The following is an 18,154-nucleotide window of genomic DNA, read 5'->3' on the forward strand; positions in this document are numbered from 1 at the left end:
AAAATGTTTTAAGCATCAGGAGAAATAAGAAGTATATTTACATAGTATCCACAGTAAAGTGCAAAACAGGACCAGAGCATTGAATTATATAATTATAAATTATAAATTGATGAACTAAATTTTATCACTTTGCATTAATGAATTATGTACTATCTTAAAATAGCCTTTCAACAAGGTCCCTTCAGTGGATGTTTAGTGTTGTGAATACTAATATTGATGTTTATTTTTCTTTGCTCAATACAATGAATAATAAATTTGCTACATGTTTAAAAACATATAATTTGGGGCACCTGGGTGGATCAGTTGTTAAGCATCTGCTTTCAGCTCAGGTCATGGTCCCAGGGTCCTGGGATCAAGCCCTCCATCTATCTGCATCGAGCTCCCTGCTACTTCCTCTCCCTCTGCCCCTCTCCCCACTTACGCACATGCACATACAAGCTCTCTTGCTCTCTATCTCTCAAATGAATAAGTAAAATCTTTTTTAAAAAGACATATAATCTATATTTCTCAGTAAATTAGGAGAAAATATTTTAGCTTTTTAAAACAAATTCTATTTTTTCTTCCATTTCTGTGATTATTAGCTCAGATTTGACCTTATAATTTTAAAAACATTATAAAATCTTACACTCTTGAACTTGCCATTTGCTTAGCCATGACTTTCCTTACATGTCAAATACCTGCCAGAAGTGCAAAGTATAGAGATGAGCTTTTAATAACTCCTCAATTTGCATTCCCTTTTTTAAAATTTAAAATTTAAAAGTCCGAGTCCAAAGGCTCAAGGTCCCTTCAATAAGCTAAGTCGTATTCTCATGCCAGAGGTAATGTTGATATTTGCTTATATATTGAAAAAGTTATGCATTATTTTAACACTATAAAAATTATTAAGGTGACACTTAGGCCTATGTAGCAATTACTTCCAAAAATGTAAGTTTCATTTAATGATAAGGATTATAATTATAAAGAATATATAGAGAAATATTAGGTACAGTAAAGTTCATGAGTGGCTTTAGTTGAAAAAAATATTCCAGAGCACTCTCTGTGGTGCCACTTACAAAGACATTTGCCAAACCTTCTGAGTACTGTTAAAAAGTTTCCTTAAGTATAAAATTCAATGCAGTAAGTAATGGATGTGCAGTAATTCAAAATAATTTTCCTCCTGAAAAAAAATGAGAAATGCTACTAAAATGTGTATATATGAGTATAAATATATAAATATATATATTTAAATTTGTGTGTATATATGCATATACAATTTCACACATGCACATACATAAGTTGTTATATGTATATATCAAGATCCAGAAGAAGACAAAAATCAGGAGCTGAAGCCACCGTTTAAAGTTGCTTTTGCTAAACTGGTATAGCCACTGTGAAAAACAGTATAAAGATTTCTCAAACAATTAAAAATAGAAATGCTGTATATTCTAATAATTCTACTATGAAGTATTTAACTAAAGAAAACAAAAACACTAATTCAAAAAGTTATGCACTCCTATGTTTATTGAAGCATTATTTACAGTAGCCAAGATATGAAAGCAACCTAAGTGTTTATCAATAGACAGATGAATAAGGAAGTTGTGGTATATTTATATATAATAAAGCACTATGAAGTCATAAAAAAGGTAAGATTGTGTTTGAAGGGTATTATGCTAAGTGAAATAAGTCAGACTAAGAAAGAAAAATACCATATGATTTCACTCATGTATGGAATCCAAAAAAGGGAAGAATGAACAAGCAAAAAGCAGATCAGACCTATGGAGAACAAACTGATGGTTGCCAGAAACTAGGGGTTGTAAAAGGTTGGGCAAAATGGGTGAAGAGGAATGGGAGATATAGGTTTCTAGTAATGGAATAAATAAGTCAGGAAAATAAAAGCGCACATAAGGAATATAGGAAATGATACTGTAAGAGCAATGTACAGGGAGAGATGGTAACTATACCTGTGTATACAGCATAAAGTATAAACTTGTTAAATCACTATGTTGCACATCTTTATCTAATGTAACATTGTGTGTTAACTACTAAAAACAAACAAATAAACATAAAACCAAAAACCAAGCCAAAGCAAAACATAGCAAAGATAAATATTTCATAGAAAAATAAACAGGAAATACAAAAATATAAAAATAATAAAGTTACTTTTGCTCTAGGATAAGAGGCTGAGAATCAATTTTGAGAAATTTGAAGTGAAAAGCAAAAGTTGAAATCCTAGATTTCTGAAAGATTGGAAATCTGCTAAACAATCCTCTATTTATACTTAATTACATAAACTGCACAGCTGTAGGTCTTGCAGACACAGAATCCTAACTTCAAGATGCTTTGATAGTTTAGGAAATTTCAATTTATAAAATTGGCCTAATGTGATTTTATATTGTTCATTCTATTATATGGTTGTGGAAGCAAAAGAAAATTTTCTCTGAGGAAATGTAATATTCTTCCAGTTATTAATTCTTCAAATTATGTCACAAAAATTTCTAAAATACATTGCCTTACTACACATTTAAAATAATTGAGGCATAAGATAAGACAAATCATTGTGTCTGAGAACCAACAGAAATTACCGACAACTGATATAATCTCACTAAAATTATTTGTAGAAAAAGGATATTCTTTCTACTAGAGAGAAAAGCTGAAATTAAAAATGTCACCAAGGAACTTAAAAATATAAGCACACATTGCAGATTTGCAATGTAACCAACACTTCTTGCAAAAGAACCACCTAGAAATTCTAGAAATGAAATACACACTAATCAAGATTAAGACATCAATAAGTAGGATTAATAGCAGTACTAGATTTTTTTTCCAGATTTAAAATTTTGGAGGAAGAGGCATGGTAAATGTAGTCAGAAAATATAACGTGTATTTAATTGGAGCCAGCAGAAATGGAAGGAAATGTGGAAGAAAAAAAATATATATACATATATATGTATATATATATATATATATATATTTAATCCATGAGAGTTTCCTCTAATTGATAAAAGAAAGAATCTGTAAATTTTAAGAAGCCAAAATTAGTACCAAGGAGGTAGATAAAAATCTATATACAAACACAGTATTTGAACCTAAAGAAAATCAAACACAAAAAGAAATTTTAAAACAGTTTATCAGAAAGGGAGACAGAACATAAAGACTCCTAACTCTGGGAAACGAACTAGGGGTGGTGGAGGGGGAGGAGGGCAGGGGGTGGGGGTGAATGGGTGACGGGCACTGAGGGGGGCACTTGACAGGATGAGCATTGGGTGTTATTCTGTATGTTAGCAAATTGAACACCAATAAAAAATAAATTTATTATAAAAAAATAAAACAGTTTACATTTAAGTTAGCAACAGTTAACAACCACTAGGTTCCTAGATGACTTCTAATACCAGAATAGCAGGATAATAATTTTTTAATACATAGATTGAAAATAATTGCCAACCACATATTTTAAATACAGAAAAAAAATATTAAAGAATGGATGAGAAAAATCATATTTCTAGATAGACAAATTCTGGTAAGACCCACCATCAGCAAACCTGTCATAAAGTGAATACTTAGAGTTTTCTTCAGGATGAAGAAAAATGATCTCAGTTGTCATTTTGGAAATGCAGAAAGGAATGGAGAGCAACAGAAATGAAAAGGTATACATCCACCAAGATATCTAAACTCTGGGCCATAAAACACACTTCAACACATTTAAAGTAACCGAAATCACACAGTATTTGCTCTCAGACCACAATGGGATTTAACTAGAAATCAATAACAGAAAAGTGGAAAGTCCCAAAATATGTGGAGATTAAACAATATGCCACTAAGTAACACATTCACCAAAGAAGCAATCGAAAGAAAAACTTTAAAGTATTTTCAGCAAAATGAAAAGTGAAAGCACAACTTAACAATATTTGTGGATGCAGTGAAAGTTAGAAGTTTGCAGTGTTGAAAATACGTATTAGAAAAAAGAAAAGAAAAAAAATCACTAGTCTAAATCCCCGCCTTAGGAAACCAGAAAAAGAAAAGCAAATTAAATCCAAAGTAAGCAGAAGAAAATAAATAACAATAACAGAAATCAATGAAATTAAAATAATAAATCAATACAGAAAAATTGATGAAACTAAAACCCACTTATCTGTTTTTTTTAATATTTTATTTATTTATTCATAACAGACACGGAGAGAGAGAGGGAGAGACACAGGCAGAGGAAGAAGCAGATTCCCTGCAAGGAGCCCAATGCGGGACTCAATCCTGGAAACCGGGATCACGACCTGAGCCAAAGGCAGACACTCAACCGCTATGCCACCCAGGAGTCCCTAAAATCCCTTTCTTTGAAAAGATCAATAAAATTGGCAAGCCTCTAATCAGATTAACAAAGGAATAAAGGATACAAATCATCAATCAGTCAAGCTTAAAAAAATAAAACAAAATAAAATAAATGAAAGAGGGGTCATTATTAAAAATCCCATGGATATTAAAAAAGATAATAAAGGGGGCAGCCCAGGTGTCTCAGCAGTTTAGCGCCGCTTCAGCCCAGGGCATGATTTTGGAGACCCAGGATCGAGTCCCGCATGGGGCTCCCTGCATGGAGCCTGCTTCTCCCTCTGGCTGTGTCTCTGCCTCTCTCTCTCTCTCTCTCTCTCTCTCTCTCTCTCTCTGTGTGTGTGTGTGTGTCTCATGATTAAATAAATAAAATCTTTTTAAAAAAGATAATAAAGGAATACTATGGACTCTATACCCATAAATACTCTGTACCTATAAATTTTATAACCTAAAATAAATGGACACATTCCTTGAATGTACAATCTGCCAAAAGTCTTTGACAACTACAATAGACCTATATTTTAAAGATATTAACTCAATAATTAAAAACCTTCCAAACAGAAAGTACCAGGTCCAGATGAGTTCACTAGTAAATTTTATCAAGGATTTAGGGTGGAAATTATACTAATTTTCTACTATTTCTTTCAGAGGACAAGGAGAGGGAATACTTTCTAACTCATTCTATGAATCCAGCATTAACCTAATACCAAAACAAAAGATATTTTATTTTTTTTATTTATTTATGATAGTCACACACACGAGAGAGAGAGAGAGAGAGAAGCAGAGACATAGGCAGAGGGAGAAGCAGGCCCCATGCACCGGGAGCCCGAAGTGGGATTCGATCCCAGGTCCCCAGGATCGAGTCCTGGGCCAAAAGCAGGCGCCAAACCGCTGGGCCACCCAGGGATCCCCCAACAAAAGATATTTTAAAAAAAGAAGACAACAGATCAATATTACTCCTGAATAGAGATGGAAAAATCCTAAAGAAACTATCAGGGAAAAAAAAAAAAGAAAATATCAGGGAGTTTAATTATACAACATGACCCAGTGGGATTTATAACAGGTATGTAAGGCTTACTCAACATTTGAAAATCCATTAGTGGATTCATCACATCAACAGGCTAAAAAAGAAAGCTTACATAATCATGTCAATAGATGCAGAAAGGACATTTGACAAAATCCAACACCTATTCATAATAAAAACTCTCAGTAAAGCAGGAATAGTAGCAAACTTCCTCAAATTGATAAAGAATATCTACAAAGCATATAGCTAACATCATAATTAATGATGAGAAACGAAGAGTTCTCACTCAAGATCAAGAACAAAGCAAGGATACCTCCACTCACCACTGTTTTTCAACATTTTATTAGGTGTCCTTGCTAAGAAAAAGTTATTAGCACTCCCCCAAATTCAAATACTTAGGTATAAATCTAACAAAATAAATACAAACTCTTCATGATGAAAACTACAAAATTCTCACAAATGCAATTTAAATAACTAAATAAATGGAGAGATATTCCATGTCCATTAATATGAAGACTCAATATTGTCAAGATACCAATTCTTCCTGACTGATCTATAGATTCAGTGTAGTCCCCATTAAAATCCCAGCAAGCTATTTTGTGGATATTGACCAATTCTTAGGCAAAAGACCCCAAATATCCAACACTATATTGAAGAAGAACAAAGTTGGAGGAAAAACCCTACCCAATTTCAAGACTTGTCCTGAGTGCTACAGTAATAATGATAGTGTGCTATTGGCAAAGTAATACACAAATAGATTTATGAAACAGATCAGAGAAATTAGAAATAGACTCCAAAAAGTGATGAACTTGTGTAGCACATAGGTTTTATGGGTGGTGGAAATAACATGCATGATACCATGATAGAGGATACATATCATTATACTTAGCCCAAACCCATAGAATGTACAACACCAAGAATGAAGCATAACATCATAACAAAGTATGGACTTTGGGTGTTTATGATATGTCAATGTAAGTTCATCAATCTTAAAAAAAATGTACCAATCTAGTGGAATGTTGATAATAGGGAAGGCATTAAACTACTCTAAAAGAAGTCTAAATCTAAAAATAGTTATGTGTGCAAATTTAAATGAACATTGGCTACATAGTTGTAACTGTATCGCATTATAAGGGATTAAAAAGGATTGGAATAAAAAATAGGAAAATAGCACTTAAATTCAGAGGATGAATAAAACCAATAATGTTTATCCTCCATTCTGTTTCCCCAGATTGTTAGCTTGCACTCTCAATTTCTGTTAGCTTGCACTCTCAATTCCCTGAAATTCTTGGCCAAAATGCTTGGTCACTGGAATATAAAAACCTATTCTTTTCCATGGGTCAATGTAACACTGAGGCACTGTTTTCCTTGCCATTCCCTACACATTGTTGCTGTTTCTCCTAGAAGCCCTTCTTTAATACATTACCAACAGATAATACCTAAGCTTAAGATCTGCTCTGCCAAAGATAGTTTTCAATTTGGATCTAATAGTGTTTATCAATGCATGGAAGGGAGTATAAGCTCCAAAAAACATTAACTTTGATCAGTCAAGCTTGCATGGTATAGTCTTTAGCCTATGACCAGTTAATAGTAAAAGAGTGTATAACTTCTAAATTAAGTAGAAAAATCAAAGAATAATAAAAATAATCAAATCAAGAGAATGCAAAAAGGGGGAATAAAATAATCACAAAACATGACAAACAAAAAAAATACTGTAAGATGATAAATTTAAAAATCAATATATAACTGGTTACACTATTATTCCTACAAATATGTTTAGCAAAAACAAACAAAAAACAGATATAGCAGGCATTGGATAACATCAGCATGGCATTTGCAGGGCTCACTTCCAATGCGAGACTAGTCAGTCATCAACAGGGCCTGGGAGGAGTGCCAGAGCTACGGAGTAACCATGAGGACTGGGTCCCCATGGCATGGCTATGTCACCAATCTGAAGCAGTGTTAAATGCAGAGAAATGGACACAGGCTGTTTGTCATCTCTTCCCTTTTTGTGGAGTTTGATTATGATAGCACCACCAGAATCCATCAGACTGACACTTGGGGGATATACCATGCCTGGAAGGCCAATGCCATAGGCTGGGATACCAAGGCAGGACTTGAATTTCCAGAGAATAATTATAGCAACAAAGCCAGAGACACAGAGAACCCAAGAGAGATGACAAGCTGCTTATCAAGGCCCTCCCAGAAGTGGTTCAGTCTGGCAGCAAAAACATGGAACTGTCATGAGGCAAGACCAATCCCTCAAGATCTTAAATCCTGAAGAAATTGAGAAATATACTGCTGAAATTGAAAAAGAGAAAGAAGAAAGTGGAAAGAAACAAAAAAGAAAGCATAATGATGATGAAATCTTGGTCATTGTGCTTTTTAAATTCAGCATGGGTGATTCTCCAAATGACATGTAAGCATTTCCATTCCTTTATCTACTGTCCAAGTGTCCTGCAATTAACTCCTGGATTTGTTAAAACAACAACAATTGCCACAACAGGTACATTGAAAACATGCTATATGATTATTCCATTCATATTCAATTAAAAAAACAGTTGCACCTAAATCATAGTGTTTAGGGGTTTGTACTTATATAGTAAAACTATAACAAGGAAAGTAAACAATCACTTTTTGAACTGAGGAAGAAATATCAGCACAGTGATTACTTTGAGCAAAGAAGGATTTTTTGTTGTGGTTGTTATCTGTAATTTTTAAGTGGCATTGTCTGTGATGGTTAATTTTTTAAAGTATTTTATTTATTTGAGAGAGAGAGAGAGAGAGAGCGCACCAGTGAGAGGAGGGGTAGAGGGAAAAGCAGACTCCCTCCTGAGCAGGGAGTCTGACTCCATCCCAGGATCCTAAGATCAAGATTGGTAGCATCTTAACCAATTGAGCCCCTCAGGTGCCCTTGTGATGGTTAATTTTATGTGTTGACTTGCCTGGGAGCTAACTAAGATGCTCACTTGTTTGGTCAAAGACTACTCTATATGTTACTGTCATGGTATTTTGTATATGTGATTAACACAATCAGGAGACTTTTTTAAGTAAAGCAAATCACTTCCATTAATGTGAGTGGATATCAACCAATCAATTGAAGGCCTTAAAAACATAACAGGCTTCTTAGAGAAGATTTCTGCCTCAACACTGTAACATAGAAATCCTACATGAGTTTTCAGACTTTTGGCCTGTCCTGTGCATTTTGGACTGAAGACTGTACTATCACCTCTAACCAGAATTTTCAACCTATTGAACAGCCCCATGATATTGAAATTTAACAGCTCCCACAATTGCAAGAGCCAATTTCTAAAATAAATCTCAATTTCAACCTCCCTCCCTGTCTCTCTCTCTTTCTGGAATATATATATATATATATATATATATATATATATATATATATATGCATATAAATGCATGGAGGGAATACACACACATACACACATATACACAGGAGAGAAAAAGTGAAGAAAAGAGTGAGAATATTCTATCTTGATATATATATCCTGTTGGTTTGGTTTCCCTGAAGAATGCTGACTGATAGGGGTCCTGAGTTGCTGGCTGTATTTTAATTTTTACTTGTGTGATGGTTTACATGGATACTCATCTTTTCATTGTTGTTGTTTTTGAGAGAAAGACTGTGCATGTATGACTGTCAGGGAGAGGGAGAAGGAGAGAGAGAGGGAATCTTAAGCAGGCTCCACACCCCGTGCAGAGCCCATTAGGGGGGCTCCATCTCACAACCTGATGATCATGACTTGAAAGGAAATCAAGAGTCTGGGGCGTAACCCACAGAGCCACCCAGGAGCCCTTATGGGTGTTCATTTTCTAATAATTCTACGTGTTACATTTATGTTTATGCTATTTCCTTATTTTTATATTTATATTTTTCCTTGTTTTTATATTTCTCAATAGAAAATGAAGCAAAAATAAGAAACAAGGAGAAAGGGTGAGGGAACCCTTACTAGGGACTGTTATATTTAAACTTCTAGGACATAATTCCAATTTGCATATATTACACTTCATCATTTGCCCACATTCCAACATTAAACAATGTCAGAGCCCTGTGACAAGAAACTTCAGTTATGCAAACATGCCAGTCCTGACATACTGAACTTCTCTTCTTCACCAATAACGACAGAGTTTTTGTAGCCATGTTTTTCTCCACCTGGACTGAGTTTATACTTTCTTAAACCTGAGGTAATTTCTTTAACATCCTTTTTGCCAGAGGCACAGACCAGTTTATAGCAGTGAGTAAATCCCGTGGTTTCCACAGACAGAGAGCTCAAGTCCCTTGGCCATTGAAGAATCTGACTTAACCAAAAAAAAGGCGGGGGGGGGGGGGCAATCTTTAAAATAGCTTTGGCCTGTATAGAAATCTAGAGATTAACAAATATAACTTATTTCACTTAAAATCATTAACCATGTGAGCTTACTATGATTATCCTCATTTTATAGTTGAGGAAACTGACATTCATAGAGCATATCTAATGGCTCCATGTCACTCAGCTACCGCCATGAAAGAAACAGGCTTGGAATCCGGGGTTTCTTTCATATCCAGTTTGTTGCTGTGCCTCACTGGTAGTGGCTTCAAATGGAACTACTCTATTTAAATGACTTTTTTGATGGCTAAGTTCATAAGCAAGCTGAAATCCCCCAATAGAATGATGTTGTGTAGCAATTTACACTTCCAAAGTGTTTTAGATTTATATTTTTAGCCAGTTGTTAAGATCTGAATGTTTATTGTAATATACATATTAATACTACAGTTGTCCAGATGAAGACGCAGACATGCAAGAAGATTGAATGAATAATCCAAAGGGTAACTTGCAACTTAAACTTAGAAACTTGAATTGGGGATCCCTGGGTGGCGCTGCGGTTTGGTGCCTGCCTTTGGCCCAGGGCGCGATCCTGGAGACCCGGGATCGAATCCCACGTCGGGCTCCCGGTGCATGGAGCCTGCTTCTCCCTCTGCCTGTGTCTCTGCCTCTCTCTCTCTCTCTGTGACTATAATAAATAAATAAATAAATAAATAAATAAATAAATAAATAAAACACTTGAATTGTAAACCTGCACTTGGCTCAATTGTTATATTACCCCTATACAATCATACTGTTAGAAATATCTTTCAAAATTTTGTAAGTCCCTCTGGAAATCATGTTATCATGCTTGAATCATTACAGGGGTATTAACTGTATAAGCCATATGTGTGTATGTGTGGTTGTGTGTGTTTATAATTTGTATAGTGTCTGAAAAGATATTGTATTGAAGTGAAGAAGTCCCAAAACTTAATGCTATAAATCCAAAACTAGGCTGATAAATATCTTTAGCTACGATAGGGCACTCTCATTAATTTGAATTTCACTAATTCACACTTCCAATAATTCATTTAGAGTATTTACTAAATTGTTATAAAATGGTCTGAGCTTTTACTTATCTATAATGAAGGAGTTCGAGGGAAAATTAATACTTGCCCAGAGAATATCGAAATAGTTGAAAAGGATGTAAGGGCCTGTTTTCAGGTGTCCAAACACTCTAGAAATCATTTACATACAAGCAATTGATGAGCTAATTTCAACTCATTCTTATCTATTCACTGAGGCTATTCAGTTTCAGAGCTCTAGTGCTTTGTTAGTCTAATTCCAATTATAGTATATAAGAGGGTATTGAAAATTCATTTTGAAAAAAAAATGTATTTCATTAAAAAGCAAAAATTACAATTTAGACCTTTCACTAAGGGAAATTAATCCAGATTGGGAACCAGATTAATGAGTTTTCTTTATTTATGGCTAAAAACTTTATGCTCTCTAATATATTAAAAAAAGAGAAATCACAATCTAGGTTATAGTTTCTATTCTCAAGATTAATTGCTTTTTTAATTAAGAATTTCTGCATTGGTTATAACTTTAATTATCCAGTGAATATATACTTTTTCAGAAGTATATAGAAATTTAACAAATTTTGATTTTAAAACTTGAGATATATAAGGATATATAAAGGATATATAAAAGGATATATAAAATACCAACCTAGCCAGGATGTTTGGTTAAGCATTTACAATAATCTAAGAAGAAATGAACAAATATTAATACAAATCCAGTCATGGGATTGAAACTATGCCTCCTAACCCATTGAAATAGCAAATGTGTTAAGAGTTATTATCAGACAATAGGTCAATGAATCAATATACCAAGTATTGACATGTTTATTGAAGCCTGCTAGGGGAAAGGCAGATGATATACAAAATCATTCAAAAATTACCATGAAAAATTATGGTATAGAGGCAAGAAAAACATCTGATTCAAACTGTAACATTGCCACTTAGGAATTTGTATGGTTAACTTTATGGCACTTCTATTTCCTTCTCTTCAAAAATTCTGAGAATAATACTTTCATTTCCTCAATGCTAGAAAGTTGCTATGAGGATCAAAACTATGAATCTGTTTTGAAAATAGCAAGTCACCCTCTAAATATAAAATATCTATTACTTTTAGGAATAACCTACTATATGACTAATTTGACCTAGAAAAATTCTGGGATTCATACTTTTAAACAAGTTAAGAAAGATCACTTCATTTCTGCCACATGAACAGAGCGCTCACTGTCCTACACCAGCTGAAAAATCTGTCAGATATGAGATGCTGACCAAGAGTGCTGGGAAAACGCATGATGGAGTGACACTGAAAATAGCAGAGCCAGAGGCAACAATGTGATTATCTTAATTGCCAACCTACAGGACCCTAAAATTGTACTGCAGCCCTGGAAACCTAATTGATAATACCTAAGACTCCCAAGAACAAGTGTTTTCCCATCATCAACAATGTAAGAGTTTGTACATGATGTCATCTCAAAAGCAATTTAGATTTTATCACTGAGATTATATTCCCTGCAGCTTAAAGTAGATTTATGTAATCCCTTTTGGTCTAGACCAAGTTGATTGTCTAAACTTCAAATAAAAATAACATTAGTTTGTTCCTTTCATGCTTTTTTCAATAGAAGCGAGACAAGTCCCAGGAATGACACCATTATAAATTATAAAAAACTACCAATAGAATAAAGAGTACAGGTGTCACATGGGCTGTAAATTATTCTGACAGCCCAAGGCAACCAGAAGCAAACAATTTGTACAGAATATTTCAGGAAAGCATCATTCTCCAAACTCAGAGCTAAAGTTTCCATAGAAAGTTATTCATTTAAGTGGGCTTAGGTCATGGAAATTGTTCATCTGAGAACTGAAGCTGGCCACACAAACTCAAGGTGTAAATTAGATAAGGTTCCACTGAATCAGTATCTATCTAATAATATACAGAATAGTGGACTAGCTCTTATCTTATCACTAGATTTGACTGAGAAAATTTAGCCCAGTGGGAACTGGAGTCTCCATAAGACTTGAGTTGGAGGATAAAGATTCTAATTCCAATTCGATAAGTAAGTAGATATTTAATCTTGAACAAATAAAATAAATTCCCTAAGATTATTTTCCTTATCTATGAATGAGAAAACAGATAGTGGAAAACGTATTATTAAATGGCTTTGTAAAAATAATCAGATGAAGCCATATATCCCAAACAGTCAGAACCTACTAAGTGCTAAACTATATTCGCTAAATCAGAGTTGTAAATATTGCATTGCATTATTTGTACAGGTGACTTTTTTTTCTATTTAATTTCACACAATTACTATGCTTTCATGTTGATTGTGTTGGTGATTGTTTTAATGGCCTGTCCCCAGAAAGAACAGGGACATTGAGAGTTTCCTGGAACCCTTTATCTTCTTTTGCCCTTGCCTTTCTTCTGTCAGTTTTTCATCTCTAATTTCTGCCTTCCACAGTAAAACTTGCTAGACAGGCCTCTTTCTGGATCAGCACTAGTGTTCTAACTGAAGGAGCTGTCATTTTCTTTGTCTACTACTTGCTAAACTTCAGTAATTTAAGAAAATACTTCCTGGCTTAACTCCCCTGAGTTCAGCAAGTATGTTTCCACTGCCCTTGTTATTTCTGTTTCTAATTGCTGATAGGAAAAAATAAAATCTAAGCAATAGAAACTGCAGAAGGTGCTACTTTAGTAAGGAGGCCTCCCATAGTCTGCAAAAAAAATTGAATGTCTTTTGTTCTTTTCAATATATGAGATAGATTTAAAGAATTAGTTCAAACAGTGGAGATGAATATGGTGAGATGAGTATTGTTAGCGAGACTTTCCCCATTATTCAAAAAGCCCTTTCTTCTCTGGTAGTCTGCCTGGGTTCAAATCCTGATTCTAACACACTATGACCTTGGACATAGTATATGAGTTCTCAGCCCCTTGGTTTCTCCTTCTGTAAAATGGGGCAGGGGGTGGGATATCACATATCACATATCACATGCACCATAGAATAGTAGTTAGGATTAGATGAGTTAATGGTTGTAATTATTTAAAAAAAAACACTGAACATGATAAAACTGTTGTACATTAGCCATTATTATTGTTATTTGATCTTCTACAATATATCATGTTACTTAAAAGGAATTCAATCATCCCTTAGGAGTTATACTTACCAGTTAACTACGATATCCATTACACATACTCTATTTTAATGCATAATGAATGTAATATCTATGTACACATATGCAACCAAATTTACATCTAAATAAGTAATCATTAAAATTCTTCTAAGTATTTTGGTTAGCTGTATCAGTTTTTTCAATGTAATCAGCAATTGGTTGGACAAAAGAGATACAAGAAAACAAGTTAAAGAGTATCAGACAACACATTCTTTGAACAGACATTCCTAATACGATCTTTCTTTTTTAACAGCCATAGGAACAATGTTTTTTCTTCACTATATTCTTAGTCACCACATGTTACTGAAATTTTCCTGCACATGGTCTGTACCATATCCTTGTAAAGGTTAGAAAGGAGGGAGCTGGGCCAAAACTAAAGCAAGAAATCTATTTTTAAAAATTATGTATAAAACCCTACACCTGCTTGTGTTCATTTATTTAGAACATAGTAACCCCATACTCTTGGCCAATTACTGTCACAATTTCCCTTTGAGTTTTCCGTTATTTTGATATTCTGAGATACATTGCAAACACTATGAGCTATTTAATTCTATAAATATAATTTTATGACTGTAATTTAGTGCCAAAATATAGGGTTAAGTGTAATGACACATATCATTTCTGTGCCTGCTTCCTAACAATATGAAAGAAACTGTAAAGAGCTTCAACTCAAAAGTCAGAGGAATCTGTTTGAATTCCATCACTAGCACTTACTTATCTGCAAGCCTAGAGGAAAATGACTTAGCCTCTCTGAGCTCCCATTTCTTTTCTTTTCTTTCTTTTTTTTTTTTTTTGTAAGACAAAGATTACAATGCTTTCTACCTTAAACAGTTGTTATTATAGGGGGAAAAAAAAGACAGGCTACACCATTAAGCTATGTTCTGCAAGGAAAATAATTGACCAAAGGCCCCTCTAAATGCTCAAGGTGCTTGTATAAGGCGGTGCTTCCTGAAGGTGGCTCCAGACAATGTTGACGAACTGGGATAAGGACTACAATCCTACAGAGATAGATGGTAGCTACACTTGTGGTGAGCATAATGCACAGCTTGTTGATTCACTGCAATGTAAACCTGAAACTGAGGTAACAGTGTGTGTCAACTATACTCATATAAAAAAAATAAATACAAAAAGAAAAAAGAATTGAGAGCGTTAGAGCCAATGTAAATTCAATCCTGAGAGAAACATGACTCCTTCACTGGAGACTTTGGCAAGAAGACTCCAATGGGTTTGACGAAACCCTTCATAGACCTGGGCTGTCAGTGGAAAGTCCTTGACACCCAACCTTCCTCTTTTCCTCTCTCCTTCATACTGTCTGACCTGCAATGAAATCAGGAAAAATATCCTATGTGTTCCTCACCCTAACTCTTTATCCATCTCATACATTTCCCACACTAAAACTCTTATTTTTAATCATATCCTGACATCTGTAAATCCAATCTACCAGATAATATAACATAGCATATGGCATACAGGAACTACTTAATGAAATGTTAATAATTTATATTAATGGACATCACATGAAAGAAAAAATTCTACACACGTTGTTTGAAGTGAATATACAGAATTTTATTTTCCCCCATACAAAATGTGTATATCCTTGCACATAGAATCTGAAAGTAGATTTCTTTTTTAAATTTTACCTTGTAGCAAAATCATCAGTATATTTTATTTTATATCTATATAGATTTCCCTCAGTATCTTTTGTGGCCACATAGATGCATACTTTAATAACCCTGACAATATTTTTACCTAAAATAGTGAGTTAAAAATTTAGAATTTAGCCTTATTCTGTTTAGGCTATTTTAAAAGGTATGGAGATCACAAGTAAGAGACATATGAGCAAGAAGGAAAGGAAATAATCATTTAAAAGAATTGGAGTTAAAAATAAGTGGCAAATGAAAAACTGAATTAATTACACTGTTTTTCCTTATGGCCAATATTTCCCATGGAACAATGATGTGTTTGCATGTTGGGGAGAAGGGATAGCATCAGAATGTGCTAAGGAGGATGAGTAGAAAAAAGTAGAAAATAATGAAAAAGAACAAGAGCATACGAACTCATAAGAAATGGAAGAAATTTAATTTCTCCAAAAGATGAAGAAGCAACATCTTGTTTCACATCATTTCTCTTCTCTTTCCTATACCCACACAATGGAAAACTGACGTATTGCCATTCTTGTCCTGTAATTCTTGGATAGCCACCTTTGATCTGGAGTTTAAAAGGCATGTTTTAAAAATGCATGCTTATGTGCTATTATTTTAATTCTACAAACTTATTGGGAATTTGTTAAGGGCTAAAAATTGTCCAGAAAATTCATAACTAAAAGCAATATATTTCCTGCTTTTCAAGGCTCTGCTCTGAAGTGCAAGCATTACAAAGAGTATGATGCAAACTGCTTTATCAGAGGACTGTACAAGGTGGTCTGGAATGATCAGACGGAATGATTTGTTCTGCCTTTAAGAGTGGAAATACTCTAGAAGGGCTCAGTCAGTTAAGCATCTACCTTTGGCTCAGGTCATGATCTCAGGGTCCTGCCATGGAGCCGGCAACTAGCTCCCTGCTCAGTGGAGAGTCTGCTTGCCCTTTCCCTCTGCCCCTCCCCCAGCTTCTGCACACCTGTGTCCATACACACACTCTCTCTAAATAAATAAAGTCTTTTAAAAAAAAGAGTGGAAGCACTCTATAAAAAGCTGAAATTGCAGATACTTGAAGAATAGACCTTCTCCAATGAGATGGGGTCAAGAAGCATCTTCTGAGGCAAAAGGAAATAGCACATCAATAAATTCATCACAACATGGGGAACCATGAAATACCCCCAAGGAGATAAATAATTCCTTGTGATTGGCACTAGGTGGACATAGAAGAGAGCACAGCAAGAGGAGGCAAGATTGGTGGAAAGAGGTCAAACTCTGAGCAGCTACGTGCTATGCTTTTATTATAAGAAAGATATTGTTATTATCAAACTACTAAGGAGACTTCTGGAAGCCTCTTTGCTTATTTAAAACTTCATCTCTCATTCTTACTTCCCAATTGTTTGCCCGATAAACTTTCTTCCTAATCACCATTTTGGACTATGTAGGAAGAGATTTCAGGTATGTGACTTAGCAAAATAAAAATATTAAAGCCCATTTAGCTTTTCACTCATTCTGCATGTCAGCATTCTACAATTAATTTGGTTTATATAGCATGTTTTTCCTTCATTCCAATGGTGGCTATATTTATTCTTTGAAAAGCACAAAGACATGCCTCATGTTCAAAGTTAAAAATTTTACCTGAGGAATCTGAAAACTATGAATAAGAAACAGCAAAAAAAGTATTTTTTTCCAGGTGGTCTGTATTAATGCCCCCCCCCAAAAAAAATCACAAAGTTGACTGCCCTCTTCTCACAGTGCAATATTATCAAACTATTCCTTAGCAGAGCCTCTAAATTGATGCTGACTTTAGGGAACTGAACAAAAGTAAAGTTTTAGTTCTATATTCTGTTCATCTGGACAGCAGAGAGAATGCAGTCTTCCAGCCCCTTACATGACCTCTCAGACTAGCACTTTTGGATCAATGATAATCGCAAAGTTAGGGTCAATTGTATTTGCAAAACTTAGAATTTCATTTCATGTTAATAGGGTATGGGTTTAGTCAGTCATTTAATAAGTAAAATAAATACAAATTTATTTTTAATCATTAAAACAACTTTCACAGGGCACCTGGGTGGCTCAGTGGGAGTATCTGCCTTTGACTCAGGTCCGTGGGGAGCCTGCTTCTCCCTCTGCCTATGTCTCTGCCTCTCTTTTGGTGTCTTTCATGAATAAATAATTAAAATATTAAAAAAAACAACTTTCACAAATTTAAACGAGTTTCTTTTCAAGCCAGATTGTTTTGTGTGACAATTCTTTTTCATTACTAGAGCCACAACTTTCTTTTATTCAGTATCATAGCCAGACCCCTATTACTGGAAAAAAAAAATTACACTCCTTTGGGACTTTAAACTGGGTAGTTGTAGCTTGAAATGTTAAGCATACAAGAAGTCATCAATCTAGAAAGGGAGCATAGAGCTCATCTGCAGCTCCCCACGTGGAATTGTTTTTAATGATTCAGGAAACTTAATCCATTTAAAGTAAATCATTTGGAACTTTGATGCTTCAAAAGCCTAGATTATCAATTTTCCATTAGTATTTTGATAACTTTTAAAGGCATAAAACATAACATTGGGGAGGAAAAAATGTTTGAGAAATCTTATCTTTTCAAATTATGTTGAAGTTTTTTTCAGATAGTACTTTTTGTAAAAATGTAGAATGATT

At 34.4% G+C, this 18,154-nt stretch overlaps 1 pseudogene; it reads left to right on the forward strand.

Annotated features, from left to right (window-relative positions):
- Positions 1-1,726: 1,726 nt before the first annotated feature.
- LOC129494600 (proteasome subunit alpha type-7-like) lies at positions 1,727-7,743 on the forward strand (annotated as a pseudogene).
- The last annotated feature ends 10,411 nt before the right edge of the window (positions 7,744-18,154 follow it).

The sequence above is a fragment of the Nyctereutes procyonoides genome, unplaced genomic scaffold (genome assembly GCF_905146905.1).
Source record: "Nyctereutes procyonoides isolate TBG_1078 unplaced genomic scaffold, NYPRO_anot_genome, whole genome shotgun sequence".
Taxonomy (NCBI): domain Eukaryota; kingdom Metazoa; phylum Chordata; class Mammalia; order Carnivora; family Canidae; genus Nyctereutes; species Nyctereutes procyonoides.